Consider the following 24,028-nt stretch of genomic DNA (forward strand, 5'->3'; position numbering starts at 1 on the left):
TCAGACTTAGTATACATTTGTTACATGGAAGTGGGTGTAGTCCCCCTAGCCCCCTGAAATTTCTGTGTGTTTTCTGTTTATCTTACTGTTTCATGCAGTCAATGAAATTCCATTGAATGTGTGACCTGATGATGTTTGCTTTCATTAATGAATAACACACACACACACAAACACACAAACACACACAGACTGACAGATAGATAGAGATGTACATATATACCAGTTTTCTACATACCATGCAGGGCTGCATAGATAGATTTGAATAAGTACATAAGCTGTCTGTGATTCACAGAAGCCTCACTACTACATGCTACTCACTAGCACAAGTGTGCTATACTGAACAGTGATTTATTATGGAAGAGAGCCAAATAATATAACATATTTCTCAGGATTTGTCACTAGTGAGGTAATCGTCCTTCCTGTAAGCCAGGGGTTCACAATGTGCTTCTTACCAATTCACTCTTAAAAAAAATGGTATGTGGCAGCAGCATCCTCATGGTTCAGGCATTACTATGCCATACTGAATGTCAGAGTGAAACGTAAAGCAGGAAGATAATGTCTGATATGTGTCAGACTGTCCGTATAAGCTGATACATTTAATATACATACTTTTAGCATTGCAAATTATTGCCAAGATTTCTTTTGCCACCTGAAATAAGTGTGCATGGATTCTGATTTTTCATTTGCCACAGGCAACAGTGCTACATACTAAGCCAGTGACTTCACAGGCTTCAAAGTATTGGTATTTTCTGGTGTACAGTATTTAATTTGAAAGACAATGAAAAATACTTACTAAATCCAGCAGTTCTATGATATTTCTTAAAATTAACTAGCTTTTTAACTATAATAAATACTATCCTTCCTTTTTATACTAAATTTACTAATGAATCTATAAAGATTCACTACCATGTACTAAGAACAAGTTGCTGTCAAATTTCTAAATTCTGTAAATGTCTCAAAAGGAAATGATTTAAAATACTAGAACTCTGACTGCTGAGTCCTGAAATGTAGAAATTGATTGACTGAAAATCCAGACTATATTAAGTCCAAAACTGCCATTTTTTTTTTTTAAATATTCCCTTTCCTCGGAGAGATATGGCAATTTCAGAGTTGGTATGTATAAGTTTGAAGGGTGCCTGAGGGTTTCTCCCCTGCAGAAAACAAGTTTAAAGGAGGAGAGCAATGTTTACACTTCTCCTGTATTTTCTTTTGTCATTTTTTTTATCTTTTGAGACATGATAATCCAGATCTCACCATTTCATCAGGGAGGTGTTTTAAAAAAAATGTCAGCTCTATGTTTGAAGATGACTCAAGCATTAAAATGTTCACAGCATCTAGCAAGAAATTTACATGAATTTGCTTTAGCACGTGAAATCCACCACAAATATTATGTTCAATTGAGTACATCTTAATTTAGTTGTAGTCCATGGAGCACAATGATTATGCTCCAATAACTGGAAAAAGCCAAATCAGTTAGGCATTTCTATAGTGTGAGACCTGATATTAACAAATGTTAAGCAGCCCTTGTTTCAGTTGTTTAGACTGGATATCATCCTAGGTAGTTAAATCTATTAGTACTGACTAGCAAACAACAGTAGCAGAATAAAAAAAAAAATTCAGTTTCTCCTGCTGTCTGTGCTGGTAATATGTTCCTGACTTTTTCTAACTTAACAGAATCTCTGACGCTGTCTTTATGATGGTGCTCGCTAACTGCTTTATGGCTTTTAAAGCAGACAAAATGCACTACAAAGACTTATGATCTGATCTCCAGTGATGGTGACCATGACTCGAGAACATATTAAGCTCCTTATGATTGGTGACCTACTCATCCTCTATATTGTTCGCAAAGTATACCCAGATGTCTCAGGTCAGTGCTAGCATGACTATGGCAATACCACTTTTGTTGCACCTGAAATATTTTACTTGTAAATTAAATTTAAATTATGTGTTACATGAGGTTAATTTACCTGAAAGAGTTTTTCATAGACCTTCTACTTTTAATCCAACACTTAATAGTAGAATGTATTTAAAAACATTTTTGGAAAGGAAATATGACAACTTTTATGTCATAAAGCTAGGAATTAATATTTTAATTTAAGCAAAGAAGAGAGAAGAGCCTTGTTTGAGTTAAAAAATAAAACAGTAAGATACAAGAAGGCGGACAAAGGCGTAGGTTTGGTGATTATTGATCAAAACAGATATATAGAAGCTATGGAAAGTGTGTTAGAAAACAAAGATGAATTTTTAAAAGTTGATGCCGGTGAGGTTAATAAGAGCTTTAAAGGTATAACCTTATTTTTATATGAATGCCTAATGGATGGCACTATTGATTGAGAAATGTATGATTGTTATTGATAGAAAAACATTATTAGGTGTTCTTTTTGGTGTAACAAAGATCCATAAAGAACCTATAAACTCATTTTTCCACCCTATTGTGTAAGCTCCACACTATGCCAGTGAAGCTATTTCTTTGATGCTGGATCACATTTTTAACCCCTTAGTACAGAAATTGGATTCTTAAGGGACGTATGGGATTTTTTTGGATAAAATCCGATAATTTGTGAACAGTTATGAGTTTAACAGTGCTAAAAATGTATGCGTGACTATAGATATTTGTTCACGTTTTACCTGTATTCCACAGGATTTAGGAGTCGAATATGTAAGGATTTTTTTTAAGTAATTTTAGTGCTTTTAAAAAAACATGATATCAACTTCTATTGTAGTATGTTAGAAATTTTATTAAGCAACAATTATTTGTTGTTTAATGACAATATTTACAAACAGGTCAAAGGAGTAGCCATGGGGTCAGTAGTTGCTCCAGCTTTTTCTAATTTGGTTCTTGGATGGTGGGAGCATGTAACATTTTCACCCATGGCTACTACCTGGAAACTAATGTATTACAATAGATTTGTTGATGACATGTTTTGATTATTGAATGAACTGAGTGAGATGCCATTGAGTCTTTGAATGCCAAATCTAAATTTTTGAAATTTACTTTGGGGGAAATGTGGTTTGGAAGTTTCTTTTCAGTTTGAATGATGCTTTTTAATGTCTTGTTCAGTAATATGCTGAAGTAGTAGTTACACAGCTTTGTGGCACATGAAGCAAATTGCTTCCAATGAAGAATGATTGGATGATCTAGTCTGTGTGTGTGTGTGTGTGTGTGTATGTGTGTGTGTGTGTGTGTGTGTGTGTGTGTGTGTGTGTGTGTGTGTGTATGTGTATGTGTGTGTGCGCGCACGTGCGCATGTGTTTTCTCTTATAGAGTCAAACCAGGGACACATTCGTAAGTAATCAGGGCACTTTTAAAATATTAGTACTATTACTTTGAGGCATTGACAGAGAAAGAAAATTGAATTAATTCACATTTTCTGAAGTAAAAGAAGCCTAGAACTTTAATTATTGTCATTATTTATTAAGTGTAATTCAACAGTTTTTCTCCAAAAGTCACAAGTTTTAGGAGAGATTAAGAGAGACTGAGCTAAAGTTTGAGTCAAAATCAAGTCATGGACACTTGAGAGGTATGAATTCCACCTCCAAAGCACATCAGTTTATTTTTTATATTAAGAAACAACCAGACAAAATTGGGACACTAACTTGATTTATGTATGCTGTGGCACTTTTTCCCATTAGGTGCCCAGAACACATAAGATCACCAAACTTTAATCACCGCTTGTTGACTGTAAAAACTGATAAAAACCATGCACTTACAGAGCACTGACACTGCAGTCATTAGAGGGTGCATAATCACTTGATTTCTACCAAGTTATCAGTTACTGTACTGTTCCTTCACAAGATCACACAAATATTCGTTAACATACAAATCAATGCTGCTTGTTTTCAGTGGCTGTCTTTTGTCATTCAGCTAGGTTAAGCATATGACCAAAATCACAAACTTACACTGAGTATTTTAACTAGCAAGTGAGAGAAGCTTTTAAATGTCAATATACATTGCTAAATCAGCCTATTAGCTATGAGTTTGGTGCCCCCTTTTTTCTTCCCTGCAAGGAAAGTTGCAGTTGCATGATACTCCACATACATTTATGGAGTGTTCCGGGGAATCCAGCTGCAGACCCTAATGAGCAGTAAGAACCTGCAAGTCCCCCAGCCAACCCCACAACACAAGATCAATTCACAGTACTAAGTGCGGGTGCAAGCTTTCACACACAGACATGTGCAGCCAAGCAGCATGATCATAGCTAGGAAAAGTTGAGACGAATAAAAACTGGATTTATTTGTTAACTGGCTAAATTGGGTGATCAAGATGATCTCTCTGTACCCACAACCCATTCCACAATCTCCACATCCAACGGGCATTTTATTTTAGTCTCCAGTTTCCTATTATAATCAAAAACAATCTCAAAGAGAAATGCAGAAAAGTTGGGTACTGAAAAGTAAGGCATCTGACTTTTTATCCGCATCATGCAGCACTAAGAAATGACCGTTCTTACTGCAGCAGCAAACTACCACACTGTTGTCCATGTGCTTTTCCCTAGTGATAGAGAGCTAAAGCCAAATATCACAGCTCATGTTCTTACACCAGTGCCTGATGCACATGCACACACATATATGTAAATATATAATGATCTTGTCAAATGCAGTAAGAGGAAATTAAAGTTTAATGCAACAGATAGTCAGATATCACAATGCATGGCACAACAAAACCAAGACGGGGTAAGTTCTGAACAAGAAAATGACTTTCTACAAGATCCTGTATCTTTGTGTAGGGCATAAAAGTGGTTGATATGGATTTTTCCCTTAATTCCGTACCCAAATACTCCCTCTTGCTTTTACTTCATCTGGTTCCAAGCAATCGGTAGTCGAAGCATTTTGGTTTCGGTTACTTTTTTATTGCATTACACAAACAGGCATCAGTACATACTCCAGGCAGTTGCTTAGCCTTTCGTTCTCCCCAGGCCAAATCATAACTGTCTCACAGCTCATCATACTGTACCCCTTCTCATTCTATCCTACACTCGCTTCCAACCAGCTTGGATAGTAGCAAATGCTTTCCATGAAAAAAACTCCTCACTGCCCTGTGCACCCTAGTTTGATTCACACTCAGCTCCAGTGGCCTCAGTTTATGCATGCTGCCTACCTGCTCCTACTCTACTTAGTTGTTTAGTCTCCAACTAACAAATTTGCTGAACATCTCTGTCACTGACTGTATTGCTATTAAACACATTACAAACCAAACAAACCTGGCTCTAACTCACCACATCATTGTCAGACTCAGTCATATTGTCACATTCATAGGTTCATAGGGCAGTACTAGGCTAACTGCCCTTGTGGGCCAGTTTAAGTCTGGCTGATTATCCCATTTGAGAATCAAACCCTGCACCTTGTGTTTGTAAGGCAACATCTTAGCATTATGCAAAACCCCAACCCCAATAAAAAGCATCCCATGTTTGTATCCCCACTGCACCATCAAGACTAGTGTCTAACTGTAAATGTACAGCTTTATTGCATTGGAAAGGAATCCAGCATGTGCCAACTGCTTATAAGGCGGCTATGCTCACCACTATACCACCAATTCTACACACACACACACACACACACACACACACACACACACACACACACACACACACACACACACACACACACACTAATATACTTTTTTTTAAATTTCTCTTCTTGTAACAAAATAAAATAAAAAAAAAAGTGACTTACAATTTATTTTGTAAAAAATGCAATGCTGCTGCTGGTGAAACCGACCGTGCAATAAGGCCAAGGCAAAACTCCTACTACAACAGCTTCCTGTCTAAACACACTCACAAGTAATGATATTGATATTTTGCTCTTAAGTCACTCACAATCACCACCAAAATGGTAGCAGACCACTTTGTAGGGTTGTATCACGCATGATTGGGATTTAGTCTTGCTTTCCTTGCTAATGGTTGGTCATCGACTTGCATGTGTCAGATCAGGTTCAACCAATCCACTAAAAGCATGGGCATGATCTATTCTGGCATTGTGAATTCCAAATTGTATGCTGTTAAACCAGACAAATGAATAAAGTGCTCAATTTTCCAGATAATCCAAAAACAAATGGACAGGTGTCATCCTTAGATTTAGGTCTGTTAAGTGTGCTGTTCAGAATTCTAAAAATTAAGTGCATTTATGGGAAAATGTATACCAAAAATTGCTGTATGTTGGTAAATTCTCTTTTATCTGTGGAACAATGATCTTGGGATTAGTACATATAAGTAGTGTAGGTGACAGGGTGCAGACCCCACATTAGAGAGAAGCTCTGTACCAAAATGCTTTTAATGTGTGATAGTGAGCTTCACATTTTGCTGTTTTCTTTGAGGAATTACAGTTCATTCCATGGAGTTTTGGAACTAGCTATATAAAGTCTTCAAATTTGAATTTATTATCCTGTGTAATCTGTGACTGTTTTCCACCCAGTATCTCTGCAGTTTGCATGACTATGTCAAAAGCTGTTTATATAGTAGTTTTCATAGAATGCATTTTATTTATTTACTTATGTATGTATGTATGCATTTATTTATGTGTTTTTGTAATATTTTTCTCATTTAGTTATTTGTCATAGTTAGACAAGTGTGCTAGTAGTTGTATACTTTCTTTAAGCCATCACCTTAGTCTATACTATAGGAAAGTATAACAAAATACTAGCTAATCTGAATTGCAACTTACTGCACACAATACCCATAAAGTATTGCTTCAAAGCAGAACAAGCATAAAATTCTAAGCATGGTAACTACCTAGAGAAATGGAAAAATAAGCCCTAGGTTTTAAATATTTTATAATGAAAGAGTAAGCAAATTTGGTATGTAAGGCTAAAGATGTGAAAACAAGTGTGTTACTAGGATGAGAAGAAACAAGATGAGTGAGGACAGAAAGTGCTGTATACAGATTCTGACAAGGATAAACAGTCTATGGAAATTAAAGAATAGAGAATTATAGCAAATATGTGAAAGATTAAACAGAGCAGTATAGAGGAAAATCATTTAATGTTTCAACTATAAAATCTGCTTACAACAAGAGAAAATCACATTCTTTATATTTTTTATCAATAATAAGGATCTTCAGTAGTGTATATATGCAAGTCAATTTATTCTGTTTTTTTACAGGGGAGTCGGTTGGTTTTGTCATTTCATCATACACGAATATACACTCTCCATAAAGAAATCTAAGCTAATAAAAAATATCAAACTCAAATGACAGTATTCATCACAGTTTGTCTTTTTTTAACTTGAATGACTCCATCAGTTTCTTGGTACCTGATGAAGAGTGACCAAATAACATACATTCTTAAAATGTAACCCTGAAATGTTGGAACTCTCTAACATTTAATTCTGCATGTAGGTCAGTTGACATTCACTTAGAGCATTGTCATGTTTTAATATGTGATGAAATCACTCTTTTTGCACTAATTGTGACCTGAAAGGTCCTTTGTTTATAAAAATCTTGCCTAGATTGTTGGAAATTGCAAGATTTAGGACGTTACATTTTGTATTTTTGTACACTTATATGTTTTCACACTTTAATACTTCACCTTTTAACTTATTATTGAGTTCATATCATGAATGAGTCATCTGCTTTTCATGAAGTTCTAAATAAATGACTTTACATTCACTTGTCAGAAATGTATACATAATTTCATTATTACATTATTTCTCAGGGAAGCTAACTGTCTTGCAGACAGGCTCAGCAATTTTTTTCTAATACCTCACAACTCTCCCTCAGTCTGTCAGTGGTTCAACAGATTTTCAGTCACTGTAGTCAGCCTTGCTGCACCCTCTTTGCATCCATTTCCTACTAAGTTATAACAAGACTATTTTTTATTTTATTGAATTTATTTTACATTTTAACCGGAGGAGTCTGTCTAGGCCAAAGGCCTTTTTTCAGCAGAGGCCCGGGGAGAAAAGCTCCACAGAGAAAGACAAATTACAAATACAATTAAGTGTTTAAACAGCATCACAATACATAGAAAGTTTAGGAATAACATATTTTACATCGGTATTAAGACAGTACAAATGCAGGGAAGCAAAGAACATTCATTAATAGTAATAACAGATAATAAGATTCCATAGTATACATTTGTGGATAGAAACACAGTACACTACTTAGCATAGTACATTGGATTATTTTTACAATACTAATACTAATTAAGACCGTTTCAGCAGAAGTAGGTAAACCTCTATTACTAATATGTGTTATTGCCAATTGTTACTGGAATAGTGATAGTACTAGCTTATGTCTTGGTTTAGATTGTAGCAGTAATTTAATTTGAACAAGTTTAGTTGAGAAGTAGGAATTTAGTAAGGTAAGATGGGCATAAGTAAATGTGTATTGTTTGATTGCTCTAGCCTGGTGAGCAGTCATGGCACTGTCAGCTTTCTGTCAGATGTTGCCTGATGAGTTTTTTAAAGTAGGCTTTAGAGGATGTGTTTTGTATGCTAATGGGGAGGATGTTCCACTTTTTTGCCACTGTATTACTGCATAGTGAGTCACCAAAACTATTACTGCTGTTGGAGACTTGTAATAAATACTTGCTTGATGATCGAAGAGGCCTTGTGGCTGAGTACTGTTGTACTAGGGTATTTAGGGCAGGACACTTATTAGGGAAGTAATATAAAGCGTGGCAAAGGCAGAGCTGATTATAAGTCAGTAGCTTAGGCAGTTCAAGCCAATGGAGCTAGCATAGAGCAATACAATGGTGGGATCGATATGGGCAGTTAGTAGCAAAGTGGGCAATTCTGTTGTAACAGGCTTCCATTTTTCTTAGGTCAGTTTTATTGAGATTAGTTATAATGAAGGATGCTTAGAGTAGGGTGGACAGAAGTTGGAAGGTTTAATGTGGTAGAGAGATCCTAGTTTGGCATGTACTTTTTTTATGGTCAAGTTGATATGACTGTCAAATTTTAAGTGGAAGTCTATGGTTATTCCTAGTAGCTTGGCCTGTGTCACTGGTGTGATAGGGGTTGAGTTTTTAGAGTAGATGGTGAACTGACTGCTGTTGATATTTCTATTAGAACTGATTATAATCATTAGCTGTGTTTTCTTGGGATTGAGGATAAGTTGGACCTTGGTAAGGTAGTTTTCTACATCAGGGAGTGCTAACTGAGTAGTTTGCAGGAGAGTGGGAGTATTTTGTGCAGTGCAGATTAGAGTTGTATTATCTGCATACTGAATGATAGAAACATGTTGAGTGGCGGTATGGAGGTCATTTGTAAAAAACGTGAAAAGTAGAGGTCCTAAGATAGACCCCTGTGGGACTCCTGTAGTTATGGGTAACAGAAGTGAGAGAGAATTTTCCCATTTCACAGCTTGGTATCTGTCAGTTAAGTAGCTGTGGAACCAGATAAGAGTGGATTTAGATAGGTTGTAGTGGTGTCATTTATTTAACGGGATTTGATGGGATACTGTATCAAATGCTTTGGACATATCCAAAAAGAGAGTTGACGTGAAGGCTTTTATTTTTGAGTTGGTTTATTGTGTCTGTGAAGCTGAGTAGGGCTGTAGTGGTGCTGTAGGCTGGTCTGAAACCATGTTGGGTAGGGGATAGAATATTGTTATCTATTAGGTGTTTTAGTACTTGGGTATGAATGCACATTTTTTAAGATTTTGGTAAGGGGGGAGAGTATTGCAATGGGTCTGTAGTTGTTAAGTTCAGTGGAGGTCCCTCCTTTGTGTATGAGAGTAACATGGGATATTTTCCAGAGTTTGGGCAGATAGTTTTCAGCAATGGTTCTGTTTATAAGTGTTGAGATTGGGATTGCAATAGCATTTGCTGTACATTTTAAGAAATAGCTAGGGAGTTGGTCAGCTGTGGTTGATGAGGTTTTTAGTTTAGTGAGCATAGTTTTAATGGAGCTGGTGGGTACTGTTTTGAGGGTAAAGCATGAATTAGTATCTATGGTGGGAGGGATGGTGAGGTTGGAATTGTTTTGTGGGACTAGGGATAGAACTGAGTTTGCAAAGTGGGAGTTGAATTATTATGTTTCAATAGGAAGTTTAGTATCAGGGGTGGTTGGTTTGGCGGTAGCCATTTGGGTAGGTTTTAGTAACTGGTTTACGCTTTTCCAGAATTTCTGGGGATTGTGCTGGTATTTAGTTTGTAAGGTAGTATAGTAGTTTTTTTGTCCTGCCTAATGCACTTTTGTTGCATGGTTGGGCAGCTCTTGATAGTTAGTTAGGGTTTGTATGTCCGTAGTTCTTTGATAGTAGAGCCATGCAGTATCTCTGGACTTAAGGATTTGTTTGGCTTCTTTACTGAGCCAGAGGTTTTGAGAGGCTCTAACCTTAACCTTATGCAGTGGGACTAAACTGTCTAGCTGTTGCAGAAATGTTTTGCTGAAGTAGGCTACAGCCTGGTCAAGTCGGAGGGTTTTTAACGGGGTCCAGCCACAGTTGTAGAGTAAGGTTTTGAGGACCTCGGGAGATAAATCTTTTGTGTTTCTTGTCGATCTATAAGTAGTGCTCTTGCATTGGCTTGTTTTGCTACGTATTATGTATATTAGGTTGTGGTCACTTAAACTGTCTGGGAGACTGCCTATGTGGGGATACAGTGTGGGGTTGTTGGTCAGGGCCCAGTCTAAGATAGATTCCCTTTTAGAGGTTTTATCACACCTAGTAGGAAATTGGACTAGCTGCTGGTAGCCATGTAGATTTATTAGATTACTTGGTGCTTCTGATACACAGGTAAACCAGTCTATGTTGAAATCCCCCAGAATGAGGGTTTCTTGTGAGTATGTAGTAAAGTACCAGGATAAAAAGTCTTCAAGGCTAGCAGATGTATTGCCAGGTGGGATATAGATGGTAATGATTGTGATGGACTTTTTGGGGTTTAGTTGGAGTTGTGAGATCACTATGTCCCACTTATTAGAAGTAGGGTATGAGTTGGGGATGTTAAGTAGTGTTAAGTTGGACTTGAATAGTATGGCAGTTCCACCTCCCTTACATAGGGGTCTATCTTGCCTAATGATATTGATTATGGTAGATTTCCCACAAATTAGTACTGATAAAAAAACCCTTAAAACAACTTTTACTTTGGCATATATAAGAAAATAAATAGCAGTGCTCGCAATTTTGAAATTATGCTTACAACTTAGTGGTTTCCTCACATATCTCAGTAATGAGATTGTGGCCACCATTAAGTCACAAGACTGATTCATATATATTAGTAACAGTTTTGATTGGCATATAAAAGTACTCGTATTTGCCCTCTACACAGTTCAAAGGTATATTGGTAGTACAAACCTCACATTAAAATCTCAATTTCTGTTGCAGTTAGTTCTCCCAGAGGCTATCTGTATAAGGTAATGTGTATGGTACCTTGATAATGCACATTAATGCACAATTTTGTTTAAAAGCTGTTCCAGTCCTAAAATTAATGCCCCCAGCTACTTATTTATGCCTCTGTGACTGATTAAAAATAATTAGGCCCATGTAAAAGTATTATGTGGAAATGTTTTGAAATTACAATAAATAAGCATCTCAGCATATGTCAGCAGCTTTACTCTGAAATTAATATGATGCATAGTTTAATTAACTATATTACTAATGTGATAAAACAATGTTTTTCCCTATAATCTACTTCCTGTAATGTAATCTTAAATGGTATAGCCATGGAAGCAATTAAATTACTTATGCTAGTTAAAAAGCATAAAATATTATTAAGTCTACATGCTGAAAAATGCTTTTAGAATTAGAATGATAATAGCAACTTAATTTATTAAGCCAATGTTTTATTTAATCAAAATGGCATTTTCTGTCACCTGCAAAATAGCAAATGAGTTTATTACTTTACCCTACCTAATCTCTTTAGCTTGCTTGGCCTTTTCAAGTTTTTGTTCTTGTTATTAATTCAAAAACTTTAGTTCTGAATGTGTGTGTGTGTGTGTGTGTGTGTGTGTGTGTGTGTGTGTGTGTGTGTGTGTGTGTGTGTGTGTGTGTATATATATATATATATATATACACACACACACACATATATCTATATATATATATATATATATATATATATATATATATATATATATATATATATATATATATATATATAGACATACACTGACACACACATATATCTATATATATATATACATATATACACACACACACACACACACACACACATATATATATATATATATATATATATATATATATATATATATATATTCTGTATCTATATCTATATATATATTATTTCTCTCTCTCTCTCTATATATATATATATATATATATATATATATATATATATATAATGTATAATAGGACTTTTTTGGGAGCTTATTTCTTAGCTGTATTTTCTATATGAGTCACAAGAGAAAGAGAGGGAAAGAAAGGGTATGGAATATTTAGAGAAACAAACAGCACTAGCGTTATACAAATCAGGATTCTATCTTTTAGCCAAAAGGATTTAAATAAAAAAATGTGTGTGTGTGTGTGTGTGTGTGTGTGTATGTGTGTGTGTGTGTGTGACTGCAGTGACATAATGAGAACACTGTAAATTTGGCAGGTTTCCAAATTCCTCTGCATTTATGTGAGATGTATAATGAACCTATAAGATTATGGGAAGAGCAGGGTATGAGAAGGAGCTATTCTGAGTTGGTTAGAAGTAGAAAAGAACTAACAGTACGACACTGTATAAATCTGGGATGTTGTTGAGGAGTTGGTTAAAAAACAAAGTATACTTCTAGCAAAGCAACCTGCACCCTTGTCCACAGCACTCTAGACTGCCACATATATAACCAGTCTGCCATTATATAACTTTATGCATTGCACTGTATGATTGTAAAAGCTAAATGCAGAAACATGAAATGTAAAACATGGTGCAGCAAATGCATTTTGAAGGAATTTCATCCTATCTTCCTACATGATGGCTGACAGAGAGACATGACAATATTGTGTCATACAAAATTAGCTAGCTGCAAAAGGAACTATTCTGTTTTATTTTTTTTTTTCTAGTTGCTTTTTTCCCCTTTCACGCCTTCTGACCATCAGCATCTATCATTTTGTGTTGGGTATCTGTGTCACTAGGTGGGCCTACAGCGGCCTCCCATCTGTGAATGTATGCATGTGTGTCTTTGTGTACAATGCATGTGTGCTTCCACCCACATGAAAATGAGTGGTCATGACTGGCTTGACTCTATTGATTAATGGTGATCAACCAGTGGGAGCCACCACTCCCTTTCACACCAGCAAGCCTGACCTGTGGTTGGCCTCTCACTGCTCTTCTCCTCCACTTGGCTCTTCCAGCACCTGAGCCACTATTCAAATATTCATCATCTCGGGCACAGTTAGCTATATCCTTCTGAACCACAGACCCAAGTGTTATTCTGTTTTAACTTTCACCAGGGAAGTGCAAAGCAAGATAAGATGTGAGATTCAGTTTCAGTGGTACAAAGGTAGCACACAAGCCTTTGGTGCTGACAGACCAGAAGGCTGTGGGTTTTATGCCCACTCTAGGTGATTGGATTGATGTCATTCAAGTGTAGCATAAGGAGGTGTTGTACTCCTGAGTGTTTTATCCTTTGGATGAGACACTAAATGGAAGCACCCATCTGCCTGAGTTGGTGGTAATACGAGCCCATGGCACATATCAAGAAGAGCACAACAGGTTTATTGTTGCCCTTACCAAATTTCCCTTTGTAGTAGAAATACCACCTCAAATCTCCCGTGAAAAGAGGTCACTAGCCTAGTGAGACTAACTCAGTCCAAAGGATAAATAAATAAAAATAATACGTTTGTATATGTAGGTTGTAAAGAGGGATACTAAATTATAATGAAGGCTTAGAGGAAAAAAGCTTTAATCAAGGCATTGTAAGACAATAACCATGCTGCCATTTATTGACACTGACGTCATTTGAACTGTACACCATAAAAAGGGACTACTTTCACTTTATAATTGTGCAAGAAGGATAAACAAGTAGAAAAAAAACAGCAGTATGTGCTTTGTTCATTGCTGTCTCTAACTTCTGAGAAAAGATTCAAGTTCTGTACTGCCAGCATTCACAAAAAGCTGCTTTGCAGAGCTTTAGCCCTCTGCATCACCACTCAAAACCAGTGATCCTCTTACCATTACCTTAAGTCTTGAAAAAATGTTAAAAGGCAGCAAAAGTTTTGATGCAGGCACCCTCGACAGACAACTAACTTAACAAAGTATTAGTGTTCTATACTACCACAGATATTCTTATCGTATGACTTTAGGGCTTAGAAAAAAGAAAGTAAAAGGGAGAAGTTTCAAACCCCCTACCCTTAACACAAAAAGCTGTTTGAAATGCTGGTGTCTTCACCCTCTGTACTAACTGTGTAGGGCTTGTTTCACAGTATTTTTTACACTATAAGAGGTATGAAACTGTAATACCTGCCATTGTTCACTGACTGCAATGGTCTTGGAGTTACAACACACAGGGCATGACTAAAAGGGAACATGAGGAATATCCTGTAAAATCATGGACAGTTTTAAATTATAACTTGAACTCACTTGACAAGTTAATATTGCAATATGTCTAGCATCACAATGCACTTTACAATCACTAAGAAAAATGAAACTATAATGCCTGATATTACTGACTAAGTGTAAGGCTTCATGATTTACAAGAGCAGGTACAAAAATAAGAACAGACATCAGAGACATTGTGTGTGTGTGTGTGTGTGTGTGTGTGTGTGTGTGTGTGTGTGTGTGTGTGTGTGTGTGTGTGTGTGGAAAAATAATTAAGGGAAGAGCCTTTACCAGTAACTACTACAAGAAAGGGAATATGCCACATGCATATTTACACCTAGGAATGGGCTCTGGAGCAGCCCTATGAAAAACTACTCATGGGCAGGTGTTTAAATCCCCCATATGGATTTTGACGTAGATGCTCCACCATGCTATTAGCTCACAAGAAAGAGTCTGCAATTTACATAGGATTATGATATATTGTGAGTACCAGAGCACATTGCCACAAAACTAAATTATATGCAGTAGACATAATAGATAAAAATTGCTAGATGCAGTAAACTTCCTGACTCTGATGTTCTTTTTTACTGCGCAAATACTCTTACAGTCTGTTATGAATTTATATAACAGAATTAAATCTCTGCTTGCCAAAGTAACCATTTTTTCTCCATAAGGTAAGATAGAAATTGTGCTGGCTTATTTACAAAACTTAGGGTACTCCTTTAGTCTGCATCTGAATCCAATACTTTATAATTTAGCTCAGCTGAGCAAAATAGCATGGGTGAAACAGTGACCTTGGTAGCTCATATTGTGTTTATCTCTGCTATACTAATTTAAATAGTGATTTTGAATGTGTCAGTTACATTTAATTCTGCATATATGTTTATATATGAAGAAACTCTAAGTCGTGCAAGGTAACAAACTGATCTGATGTTGTCTGTTTTCATCAGATTCAGCATTTAGGTTATCAGATCTGACCAGATCTGACCACAGCACCCTACAAAACCTTTGTGTCCAGGCCTCCAACTCCTCCATTACCCATAATCCCCTCTGCTTCTCCAAAATAAGAAGGAGATGCTCTTCAAGGGCTCTGACATTTTAAGAGATAAGTGATTCTTTGGTTGTGGTTTTTTTTTGCTATCCTTGTTGTTAATGTTCTTAGCAAGCACCCTTCTTATATTTCTTACCTTTTATTACTCCCTGATGTAAAAAAAATACACTTTTCTGTATCATTACTATTACTGTTATTATTATTACCTATATAGTTTGTATTGTTTCTAGTCTTAGTTTTTTGAGTATCTTGGTAGTAGGACTTTTTGAAACCCTTTGTTTATTTAGTCACTGCTGTTGTATCCTTGTGTATCCCATTAAGTCAGACAAGATCGCTGATTTTATGAAGAGTTCAGCCTGTGGCCACAAAATCCCACCATAGGACCGTCACTCTTTGTGTGTCTACTGCCTGACGGCAATACACCTAGATACTCAGTGCAAGGAATGTGCTTCTTTTAGTGCTAGAGTGCATCAGAGAGATAGGGACAAGTTAGTCCTAAAGGACCTACTTCGCACCAGTGTAAACTTCAGCTCCTCCATCTTCTTCACATATCCTTTTTCACTTAAAGAGAACTGAGAAATCAAAGCCATTTAAGGAAAAGGAAAAGGAAAAGAAAAAGGAGAAAGACAAAATTAGAGACAGCGATAGAGAGAAGAAGTAAGAAAACAAAAGTGGAGAAATTCAGAAAGCAATCAGTGGATCCTGTATAATTTTTGAGTCTGGTGCCAAAAACACCTAAATGTTTGGATCCAGAAACATCTCAGATCTGTTTTCTAATGCCTCTTTCCTGTTTCTGACCAGAGCCAGTGAGACCTAGGCTCTGCTCTGTCTTCCTGCAGTAGAGCCATTCATCCCAGTCACCTTCAGTGACTTCTTCAAGATCTTTCTGATTGATGAGGAGTCTTACAGAAGAAGATATCGACAGGATGATGAGGAGGTTCCTTCAGACACAGATTCAGCTGGGATCCTACTGGCGCCATGTTCTTCAGGTGCCCTGGTTATGGGTCCATCTGGCCTTCCATTGGTTTCTCCTATTCCACTTCACACTTAGGATCTGAAGCCCATGGATCCAAGTCATCTCAAAGCACTGACACTGGAGCTGACAGTCCTCTTGCCTTCAACTCCAGTGGTATCACTTACTCACTCAACTCTGATTTTGATGGGTTGGAAGGAGTCTCAGAGTGAAGCCTCAGCACTGAGACCCAGGCAACAGGGTCGACTCAGAAGTTTTTGGATCTGTCTGTTTCCCTCGGGACCTGGGCACTCAATAGCTCAGCTCTGTTGTTAGCCTCAGAGCAGAGGATGGATTGAAACAGAGGATGTCCCTCATATCTCTTTTTCAAATCAGAGGAATGCTTCTTCAGCTCTGATTGCATCCTCAACAATTGAGGCATTTGAAAATGTTCTCTTCAGATCGAGAGAAGAGGTGTCTTTGCCATGTGCAACTTCATTCCAACTTGCTTTTTGCACTGTATCTGAATCTGTATATCCTAGTTGACTGGAACAGTCTCCCTCCTTTACCATTGGGGGTGCTTACCACACAAGATCCCATTCTGATTTCAGTCCCTCCCCAAAAATTACAAACAAGTCAGGGTCCTAAGAAACAGACTTGCAGAAGGAATCACTTAGACTCCTCTCTGGAGTCAGTCAGGGTCATACCTCTCAACCTCTTACAGCAAGAAATCTGGACAAGCCAAAAATAAAAGTGGGACAAAGGCTCAAAACTAGGTACACTTTTTAAATATTGCTGTTACAAAGTCAGGAAGTTGATAGAATAAAAGGTGGTGAATTAGCATGAATTTTTTGAATGGTATGAAATCTGAAACTGACATGTCTGTCATTATTTCCTAACTTCAATCTTTAATGATTTGCCACTAATGTGCCAGAAAGCCATAATGTTATGAAAAACAGACCAAAAATATGAGGCAAAAATTGGACATTCTGCAAAAATCTGTACAGTTGAGAGGTATGGTGATGGTAAATGGTCTCCATGTTCCTCTAGAAGATGTTACTTTTGTTGACACTCTTGAACTGATGAAATAACAAGAGGGTTGAACCTTGAACATACTCTCACCTGACAAGTCTGTGTTCTTTCAGGCATTCAGAGCTGGCTCTTCTACTTCTTGGGTGATACCACCTACTGATAATCTTATACAGCTAGTGGTGCAGTAGGCGTGGAAGCAACCTGATGTGGTGGAGTTGATACCACAAAAGCCGGACAAGATTTTTGTTGCCCATAAGAGTAGAATGCACTGAAACAAAGGTCCCCCAGTGGATGCCATGGTTGTTGCAGCAGCCACAAAGAAGGAACTCCCAGAAGAGAGCACATCTGCCCCCCAGAACATGTAGTCCAGGGCTTTGGATAGATTTAGTAAATAGATGAACACTTCACTGACCTCTACACTGAGAGTTTTGAATTATCTTGCCCATATGTCATGTTTTTAGTGGGACTTGATGAAGGAACTGACCAAGTCCCTCTCAGGTAAGTTACCAATGGACATCTAGAGATCAGTGGAGTCCCAGTTGTCTACCCTACAGTCTGTGTCCAGTGTATCCATACGTCTTCTCTCCAATGCATCGTGCATGCCTCGCTGCACTTATGTAACTTTGTGGGAGGCTTCAAGATGTCCTTCATTAATGCCTCTTTTGATGGGTTGACTCTCTTTAGACTGAAGGTGAAAGAAACGGTCAGTAGGAAGGAGCAGGAAGGACCTTTTCTAGGAACTGAAAAGTGGGGAAAAGATTTAGTTTCTGAAATCACAGGGATCCATCCAAGATGTTCTTCAGACAGACACCGTCTCAGCAGAAGGGGGGAGTAACTTTAACAGACATCGTCCCCAGAGGCAGAGGTGGATCACAGAATCAAAGGTTTCATGGTCATTTCACTGAGAAACCCTATTGGCCCTCCTGAAGAGTTCCCTGACTGCTGCACTCTGGAGGCAGTTGAGGAAGTACTTATCCCTGCATCATCAAGCCTGACAGGACATCAAGCAAGATTTAAGGTTACTGAGGATAATCACCATAGGCTACACTATTCCTTTTGTTTCCCCTCCCCCACAGAAAAGGACAAGCATTCCTGTTGTACCATCCAGTCAAGTGGAATCTGCAGCAGCAGAAGTAAAACAGCTGCCAGAGAAAAGTGTCACCCAGCAGATCCTCCCAGACAAGACAGGATCCAGAGTCTGTTCTAGGTTCTTTTTAGTTCTGAAGAAAGCAGGGTACCTAAGGCCAATCTTGGACCTTAGCAACCTCAATCAGTTCGTAAAACAGACAAAATTCTGAATGGGCACAGTTCATTCCATTCTATCTCTTTTGATGAAGGATGACTTAATGTGCTCCATAGATCTACAAGATGCCTACTACCATATCAAAATAGTGAGGCAGTCCGGAATTTTTCTCCATTCCTGGCAGTTCAGTTCAGGGCACTACCCATTGGTCTCACCACATCCCCCAGGTGTTCACCAAAGGCATGGCAGTGGTAGCAGTGGATCTCAGGCTGAAAGACTTCTGAGCGTTCCCATATTTAGTAGTCTGGATTCTTAGCACATCAGCTAGGATTTTATTGGTCCATCACAGGGACTTCTTGCTCCAGCTTGCCCCACAGTTATGGATTATGATCAACCATGGAAAGAGTCAGCTAATATTTGTGCAACAAATAGAGCTCATTGGATGTTATCTGAATGCATCTTGTTAGATAGCCAAAAGTCCCACGATCCAGAGTTTTGTCATTGCATCAAGTAGCTTCACAGGTCCTCCAACATCCATCTCCTCTGGCAAGGCTCATTCTCATGCTGCTATGCTTAATGCCTCTTTGATAGTTTTGGTACCTTTAGGAATATACTACATGAGAGTCCTGCAATGGAACTGTCGGTTCAATGGTCCTTGATGTGTTACCCACTACACACACAGATTTATCTCCACTAATTTGCAGGAAACACATCAGTTGGTGGCTGATCTCCCAAGTGGTTTCAGGTGGTTGAATGTTCTCCCTACCACCTTCAAAAGCAATGGTAACCATGAATGCTTCCCTTCTGGGGTGGGAGTGGGTGTTTTGAAGGGAAGGCAGTTCAAGGTTCTTGGTTACCTGTGTAGGCCAGTATTCACATTAGTGTCTTGGATTTGAGGGCAGTCCTCCTAGCATTGTAGGCCTTTCAGGATTCCCTCCCAGAGAATGTGATCTCCATCCTGATGGATGGCATGGTGATTATCTGGTATATCAACATGCAGGGAGGAACCCAATCATATCCACTTTGCAGGGAAGCCATGAGAGGGTGGCAGTGGGCAATGTAATCCCATTGCTTTCTTATTACAACTCACATTTCAGGGAATTCCAATGTTCTAGTGGACAAATTGAGAAGATCCTATTTCTTCTTCCTGTTTTGGTCCATCAATCAGACAGTGGTTACAAAGATCTTCAGTCACTCAGTCAACTTTGCTGCTATTTGCGTCATACCTAAACAACAAGTGCAGCAGTTACTTTGCCCTGATCTTCCATAGGGATGCTCTAGTCTACAACTGGCACTTGGTTCTCCTTTATGCCTTTGCTCCCACTCCTCTTATATTAATGTTTTTATAGAAAGCCAGGATGTGCAAAACCAGAGTAATCCTCATTGCCCCATTTTGGCCTCAGCAAGTTTGGTTTTCCTTCCTGTAGCCTAACCTAGTACATCCACGCTGGATGTCAGACATTCATCAAATCTAATTCATCCATCCAGGCAGCCTCACCAAGACCCAAAAACCCTAAGATTAACTGCATGGTTCCTCCATTTTTAATGATAGCCAGACTTGCCAGACTTTGCTCTACTGTGGTTCACATTTTAACTTCCTCAAAAAATCAAAGTACCAGAAAAGTTTATCTCAGCAGATGGAGAAGGTTTACACTATGGGCGTCTTCCATGGAGTAGCTTAATTTTCAGCACCTTTTCCATTGATCCTGGACTTTTTATCAGACCTTTTCAAAAAAGGATCCAGCTTCTCAACCATCAAAGTAAAATTAGCAGCCATTTCCAATTTTAACATTAGGCAAAATCTTTCCCTAAAGTTGTCAAAAGCTTGTCTACAGGGAACTTTTTTCTTTTAAAACCCCTCTTATAGATCTGGTTCCCCCCTTGGGACATTACTGACATGCTTCAGGACTTAGCTCAAAGCCCTTCTAAGCCTACAGCTACAGTAGACAAAATAACTTTCCAGGAAAACTCTCTTTCTGGTGACTGCTACTTCCATAAGAGGATTTCTGAATTGCAAGTATTAGCCTGTAAACTTCCATATATGGTCTTCCATAAGTACAAGCTCTCTTTGAGAATGAATCCTAATTATCTTCTAAAGGTGGGCATATGAAATAAACCTCAGTCAAACTATCAATCTGCCACTATTCTTCCCAACATTTTCTAAAAAGGAGAGTACACTCTGCACTTACTAGATGTTCATCAACTACTAAGGAGAGTACACTCTGCACTTACTAGATGTTCATCAACAACTAAGAAGAGTACACTCTGCACTTACTAGATGTTCATCAACAACTAAGGAGAGTACACTCTGCACTTACTAGATGTTCATCAACAACTAAGGAGCGTACACTCTGCACTTACTAGATGTTCATCAACAACTAAGGAGAGTACACTCTGCACTTACTAGATGTTCATCAACAACTAAGGAGAGTACACTCTGCACTTACTAGATGTTCATCAGCTACTAAGGAGAGTACACTCTGCACTTACTAGATGTTCATCAACTACTAAGGAGAGTACACTCTGCACTTACTAGATGTTCAACAACTAAGGAGAGTACACTCTGCACTTACTAGATGTTCATCAACAACTAAGGAGAGTACACTCTGCACTTACTAGATGTTCATCAACTACTAAGGAGAGTACACTCTGCACTTACTAGATGTTCATCAACAACTAAGGAGAGTACACTCTGCACTTACTAGATGTTCATCAACTACTAAGGAGAGTACACTCTGCACTTACTAGATGTTCATCAACTACTAAGGAGAGTACATTCTGCACTTACTAGATGTTCAACAACTAAGGAGAGTACACTCTGCACTCACTAAATGTTCATCAACAACTAAGGAGAGTACACTCTGCACTTACTAGATGTTCATCAACAACTAAGGAGAGTACACTCTGCACTTACTAGATGTTCATCAACAACTAAGGAGAGCACACTCTGCACTTACTAGATGTTCATCAACAACTAAGGAGAGTACACTCTGCACTTACTAGATGTTCACCAACAACTAAGGAGAGTACACTCTGCACTTACTAGATGTTCACCAGCAACTAAGGAGAGTACACTCTGCACTTACTAGATGTTCACCAACAACTAAGGAGAGTACACTCTGCACTTACTAGATGTTCATCAACAACTAAGGAGAGTACACTCTGCACTTACTAGATGTTCATCAACAACTAAGGAGAGTACACTCTGCACTTACTAGATGTTCACCAACAACTAAGGAGTGTACACTCTGCACTTACTAGATGTTCACCAACATCTAAGGAGAGTACACTCTGCACTTACAAGATGTTCACCAACAACTAAGGAGAGTACACTCTGCACTTACTAGATGTCCATCAATAACTAAGAAGAGTACACTCTGCACTTGCTAGATGTTCACCAACAACTAAGGAGAGTACACTCTGCACTTACTAGATGTTCATCAACAACTAAGGAGAGTACACTCTGCACTTACTAGATGTTCACCAACAGCTAAGGAGAGTACACTCCGCACTTACTAGATGTATATTGACAACTCGGGTTTCATTTACACAGGACTAGGAATATCAGAACATCTGATTAGCTTTTTATGGCTCTGTCTAAAGCAAAAATTGGTCAAGACATATCAAAAGTTCCTTTACCCAGGTGGTTTTCTGACAGTGTAATGTTTGTGTTCAAAAAGTTAGGACTATCTTTTCCTAACAAACCGAAGGCTCATTCTACCAGTGCAGTTCTTACTTCTTCTGGTTTTATGGGCAGAGTTCCTATTGACAGGATCTGTGCTGCAGCTATTTAGTCTACTTTCACATCTTCGTGTCTCACTACAAACGTACTAACAAACCAAAGGCACATTCTACCAGGGCAGTTCTTACTTCTTCTGGTTTTATGGCCAGAGTTCCTATTGACAGGATCTGTGCTGCAGCTATTTAGTCTACTTTCACATCTTTGTGTCTCACTACAAACGTACTAACAAACCAAAGGCTCATTCTACCAGGGCAGTTCTTACTTTTATTGCTTTTATTGGCAGAGCTTCTATTAATGAGATTTGTGCTGCTGCTACTTGGTCTACTATTTACATCTTTGTGTCTCACTACAAGCTGGATGTACAGTTCAGGCCCTATAATCCTTTGGCTCCACAATTCTCAATTCTCAAGAACATCCTTCCTTGATATCACCCAGGTGTCTTGGCAGCTAAGGCTGAAATGAATGAAAACAGGCGACATTAGATACGAAAGTTATGTACTTACCATAATGAAAGATCCATGTTGTCTTGTTTTCATCTGGTTCAGCATCCCTCCCTCTTCTCCCAGCCTAAATTGTCCTCTCTCACTTCTCTGAAATGGTTTGACCTGATGTGGGTCCCTGTGCTTGTACAGGCTGGTGATTGCTGTTCCTCATAATATTGCCATCCTTCTTGGTGCATCTTGTTAGGCAGGCTTGCATAAACAGATGGTCAGATAATCTTATGGTTATGAGCAGGAAAACATGATCTGAGATAATTTGGAGAAATAAAGGGTATTACGGGTAGAGGAGGAGTCTGAGTCTTGAATCCAAAGTTTCTGAAAGGCACTGAGGTTGAATGCAGTCTGATCCAATAACTCAAAGGTTAAACTGAATGAAAACAAGACAACATGGATCTAGCATAATGGTATGTACATAACTTTTGTATAGTGTTTCAGAAATTAAAAATTAAGAAAAAGATAAAACAGCTTGTCATAATTTTAGTTTATATATAAATTACCCACCTTAATAAATGTATCACTGTGGCAATTATTATATACAGCTGATAAAAGTTAACTGCTTCATGTAAAGAAATTAATATTTAGAGTAACTTGATTATAATTATAGTAAGGACACAAACAAAATGTTGATGAAGATGCTGCTTTCAAAAGTACTTAAAGATTAAGTACATGCAGAAACTTCTAGTAAGCGTTTGTTGAACATTATTATTTATCCTTCAATTATGGCTGCTTGGGTTCTGCTTACTTTATCTGCTTCTTATTTCTCTCTGCCCCTGCTCCTGCCCCATTGTAAATTCTAGACTCTGCCATCCAACTCTGATTTCTCTGTCTATAGATCCTCAGTTGATTTTTTTATTCCTCATAATATGCATGGTTATTTATACCTAGTAGGTACTGAGGGAAGTGCATCCTTTGCCTGCAAGCATTACTCTATTTTATTTTTATTGGCTATGCATACAACTAGTTTTCACAGCAAGAGGTTCTCCACTCAATTATCGGCTGGAGTGCAGGGAGTGCCTTCTGTGTGGAGTCTGCATGTCCTCCCCGCGGTTGGGTGGGCGTTCGAAAGACATGCGTAAATGGGCATGCCTT

At 38.1% G+C, this 24,028-nt stretch overlaps 1 protein-coding gene across 2 annotated transcripts in view; it reads left to right on the forward strand.

The window, feature by feature from the left end:
* ZNF385B (zinc finger protein 385B) overlaps positions 1–24,028 on the forward strand; it is a 1,204,911-nt gene that overhangs the window by 1,008,305 nt on the left and 172,578 nt on the right. The window lies entirely within an intron of this gene.

This window comes from Protopterus annectens, chromosome 6.part0 (assembly GCF_019279795.1).
Source record: "Protopterus annectens isolate FY-2018-M chromosome 6.part0, PAN1.0, whole genome shotgun sequence".
NCBI lineage: Eukaryota > Metazoa > Chordata > Ceratodontiformes > Protopteridae > Protopterus > Protopterus annectens.